The 5,073-nt window shown below is 38.1% G+C and overlaps 1 pseudogene; it reads left to right on the forward strand.

Moving 5' to 3' along the window:
• Positions 1-1,082: 1,082 nt before the first annotated feature.
• LOC117438319 (queuosine salvage protein-like) lies at positions 1,083-5,069 on the forward strand (annotated as a pseudogene).
• The last annotated feature ends 4 nt before the right edge of the window (positions 5,070-5,073 follow it).

The following is a 5,073-nucleotide window of genomic DNA, read 5'->3' on the forward strand; positions in this document are numbered from 1 at the left end:
AACCATTCTGGAAATAGGGCCACTTCTGCAAACTACAGCTTACCATTTTGATAAACCTGTATGTGCAGACAGTCTGTGGTCTTGAGGGAGTAGCTGGAAGTACTTTAATAACCCTTTTTCTAAATTGAGAAAACTTGTTGCTCTAATTGTGTTACCATTTATCTGTTAGAGTGCCCATAGTAAACTGTGATTTCTGTTATTTTTGTATGATGTATTAAGAAAACTGCATGTTTCCATGACATATACCAAAATGAACTTCAGCTGAGGCATCCTTTCTACTAAATTTAGTACTAAGCGCTCCAGTGACTCCAAAAACATGTATACCTCAAACCCGTATTTTAATGCTAACTCTTGTTGCTGTCACATATAGAAAAAAAAACTATTAGTAGGTATAGATGGAAGTTTAATCCATCAGGGACAGTACAACAGGACAAGGGTAATGCGATTTAACTAAAACAAGGGAAGTTTAGGTTGGATATAGAAGAAGTGTTTAACTGTGAGGGTGATGAGGCACTGAATGGGTTGCCCAGGGATTTGTGAATGCTCCATCCCTGGTGGTGTTCAAGGCCAGGTTGGACAGAGCCTTGGGTGACATGGTCTAGTGTGAGGTGTCCCTGCCCGTGGCAGGGGGCTTGGAACTTGATGATCTTAAGGTCCTTTCCAACCCTAACTATTCCATGATTCTATAAATGCATATGTGATTAGGAGCTAAGGAAAACAGGCCTATGCTAACTAAACTATCTGTATATAAACTATATTTGCTGATGTGCTGTGTAACATCCCACTGAAAGGTGAAGACTAAGCAGCTGGGAAAATTACATATAAAAGTAATAAGGGTTCCATGGTGACATGCTGGAAACTTATTTGTAGAAGGAAGGACTGTGCAAACACAATTTGTTTTTAGCAGCCAAGAGAGTGTGGTTATTACTGAACCCTCAGGTAATTGTTTTTAGAGTTGATAGACCCTTAGATCTTATGGTGTAATGCTTTCATTTGTGGCAGGCTCTGTATTAGGTCTTGGAATGTGTTATGGTAGCCTAAACATCTTATTTTTCTTTTTCTAAAGGAATACCTATTACTAGTGCCCATATTTTGCCACTGTGACACTTGACCAAGTTAAACACATATTTCGCTCTGACACTGAAGTGTCCATACCTTTGATTGAAGAAGACATCGGGTGCTGATGAAGTGGAACATTTCTGCTGAGAAAATTTGGAGGCTCTTTTCTCACCTGCATTAAAATGAGTAACGGAAGTGCTCAGAAACTACTACATCTATAGTGGAAAACTTTCCTTCTTACAGAGATGAAGCTGTATATGATGTAAGCTGAAACTTCTAACAGGAAGTTTCTTATAAGAATTTATTCCTCCTCGATTGTGTGACTTTAAAAGATAGGTCTTTAGTTTGTCTGTATAGATTTTTTCTGAGAAGTTAGTTCGAGTTGATTCTAATATTTGTGAATTGGGGAGGTTTAATCTAGAATGAAACGTAATAGAAATATTTCTGTGGATATGTGAAAATTCATGGGAAATAAGGGGGGAAGTTAATTTGATATTTTTTTGCCTAAAATCGGTAAAGATATTGTCCTGTATAATGGAAAGAAAATCAGACTGTGAAGCAGCTGATCTTGACTATGTCAGTTGCTAAGAGTCACATAGGTAGGAACAAGATTTCTAAAATAATACCCTTGGTCCCAGTATGCTTCTTGATAAGCTGGGGTAAGATAATTGAGATTTTCGGGTTTTTATAATCTGAAACTCTGAAAACAGAATCACACCGTTTGTTAACAGTAAAGAATTTTACTTGGTTTAAACCAAGTCCACACACAGCTCGTTCACTCACTCCCCCCCTTACTCCCCCACTCCCGGAGAGTTAGGAAGGAGAATCCAAAGAATGTAGCCCTCACGGATTGAGACAAGAACAGTTGAATAGCTAAGGTATAACACAAATCCTACTGCTACTACTACTACAAACAGTAATGATAAAGCCAATAACAAGTGAAGAGAATCACAACACCTCACCAGCCACCGACCCATACTCACCCCACCCTGCCCGACTGAGCACTGACCGATACCTCCTCCATCCCCCCAGAGCTCCAGCCCTTCTGGGTCTCTCCCAGTTACCTCCTGGGTATGACGTGCTATGGTATGAATACCTCTTTGGCTAGCCTGGGTCAGGTGTCCTGTCTCTCGTTCCTCCCGGCCTCCCTCCTCCCTGACAGGAGCATGAGCTCAGAGAAGGCCTTAGACAAACCAAACATTGAGCAGTAACTCAAAACATACTTGCTATCAGCAACCGTTCTCAGCCTGAAAGTCAAAACACAGCACTGCACCAGCTACCAAGAAGGAGAAAAAATGACTGCTACTGCTCAAACCAGGACATTGTGTTAAGTCATTACCTAGTCAGGAATGTATTTTGAAAAACAAGAGTCATGTTTTTGTCCCCCTGAAGAAAGAGCTGTTTTTTTTTTTTTTTTCATTTGCTTTCTCTGTCTTCATTGCTTTGTTTGTAATTTATTTTGATAATACTCCATGTTCCAGGTAGATCTTGACTCCTTTATACTCCTTACAAATCCGTGATATTTGAGGTGATTACTGCCTGGAAAAATCACAATTTTATTATTCCCCCCTTTGCCTCAGTTGCTACTGACAGTTTTTATTCCCCATCTCTCTTCTGCCGTGAGTTTCTCTGCAGCTAAAGAAGGAAATGAAACTGGTAGAATTGTGAAAATGTGGAACTACTGGGAATCTACACTATAACTTCTTTTGTTCAAACAGGCATTGCACAAATGACTGCAGGCCAAAAAGCAACTGATAACTTTTGTCAGGATTGACGGTATAATGAAGCTTTTTGGAGCTGTTTTCCTGAAAGTAACTGATAGGAAGTAGACTGACGCTATCTGGTGTTTTCCATGTCTCTGGTTTTGCCTATACAGGCAACATCTTCATTTAGCATCAGTGACATATGTAGCCACTCCTGTGCTCAGTTCCATCTGCACTAGTATTCAGCTGTTATATCATTATGTCTTAAAGACTATGCTGCTGGCAGCATGACATATACCAACAGTCTGTGCAGGTCCTTTCAATGTAACTCTGTGGAACACCAGTCACTGGAGCTTTGAAAACTATTGCATTTATCACATAAATCTGCCCTTTAGTAGGTGGCATGACTAGAATTTTACCTTATTAACATTACAGACAAACAGATTTAAATGAAATATTTCAGTTGTCTAATCCATTACATGTTTTTTCCTCCTTGAAATAAAAGGTTGGAAGAAAATTCCATGTGATACTTGTTTGTTGGTTGATATTGTTTAGATTTTACACTCTTAAGAAGTATTGCCTTTTTATTGTTTGCTTAAACCACAAAACACAATAGTATATTTCACAGAATGTAACTCTTACATGTCCTCTCTCTGTACATACCATTTGCTGTATTTGTTGATGTTTTCAGGTAATTTAATAATTAATGCATTTCCTTCCTCAGAAAAAAAGGGTGTCTTTCTACAAACGGGCACAAATACTTGTGGCTGATACATGGAGCGTATTAGAAGGCAAAGGAGATGGCTGTTTTGAAGACATTTCTAGTTTGACTATATTTGCTGACTATAGAATTCCCCAAGTTCTTGTTCACCTAAAAGCAATGAAGTATTCTGAGGAACTAATGAAGAAACTGCGTGAAGGTTTGCTCCTCCCTTGCTTGATATTAGTAATCTTACCTTTTGACACTGTAGGCTAAAGCTGCTTTTACAGTGTAATGTTTTGTCGATGTAAGGTTGTGTAATTTTATTCTTCTCCACCCAACAAGGACTACTTATGTAGTGATGAGGTAACAAGAGGGGAACTTTAACAGTGATCTTGAATGATGTCTTAAGGTTACGCTTTTATAAAGGTCTAAGAGTTCCTTGGCTTAAACATTGGTAAGGGAAGGATTAAAGAAACTCTAAGATCTAAATTTCTGAAGGGCTGCTTTTGCCAAAACCATGCTTCAGCATAAGTATAGTTATGATTTTTGAAGTTTAGATAAAAGAAGCAACTGTTTTGTCATTAGTTCAAAGATTATGTAAATGGGAATTCCTCATTATCTGTACTGAACAGCTGGTAATATTAAGCATTCATTAGAAAAGAATTGCTTGAAGTTAATTTCATCATACTCCAGTCTTGTTTCTAAGCACAGTTCCCTCTTCCGGTACTATGAACATCAGTGAATAAAAGCATAAACCAACCAGTTATCCACTATAAAATGACTGTGTCTAGAGGTAGGACTGCTGTTATGCAATTTAAAAATTACACAATAAGATAAACAGATTAATACAATTATCCATGGATCGGATATAGGATGGCCACATATATATATGCCAATGTATGTGTGTGTTACATAGGTCATGTAGACAATTTATCTTTCCATGAAACCTAGTTAAGGACAGTCCCAAGTAATTAAAAAAAATTAGTCCCTTTGCATTTATATATATATATTAGGTAGCTCTCTTGATGGTTTTAGTTTTGTTTTGGATTTTTTTTTGGAGGGGGGGAAGAAGGGATGTGTTTTTGTTTGTTTTGGTTTGGATTTATTTTAATTTTATTTTTTAATCTTGACTAGAATTATCCTGGCAGAAAATAAATGGTATTGAAATTACATTTGACTATGCTTTTTGTACCTACAAGCAAAGAAATAGTCATATAATGTGCAGTATAACCCAACACCTGTTTCTTTTCTTAAACAACTTTCTTAAAATACAGGATGCTGTTTCAGTTGAATAGGGGGTGAACTTATATGTGCACATGATAAAACTAGTCATTAGAAAATGCATAGCAACATTGTTCGCAGTTGCAGTGTATTTGCTGTGAAAACTGCAGTCCTCATTTAGGATAAATGTGGAGGGGGGGGGGGGGTTAAGGCAAATTCCAGGCCATCCTCGGTCTTCTGGCTCTTGCATAGCATTTTATTGCTGTCGTCTCTTTGTGTCCTGCGGAGCAATTTTCCAGTCTGGAGATAAAGAAGAGGTAGAGATCCGTGGCTGTTCCATTTGGTGTTGCGCTTTGTTTTGTAAGCACCTGCTGGAGCTGTATGAGA

The sequence above is a fragment of the Melopsittacus undulatus genome, unplaced genomic scaffold, assembly GCF_012275295.1.
Source record: "Melopsittacus undulatus isolate bMelUnd1 unplaced genomic scaffold, bMelUnd1.mat.Z mat_scaffold_1064_arrow_ctg1, whole genome shotgun sequence".
NCBI lineage: Eukaryota > Metazoa > Chordata > Aves > Psittaciformes > Psittaculidae > Melopsittacus > Melopsittacus undulatus.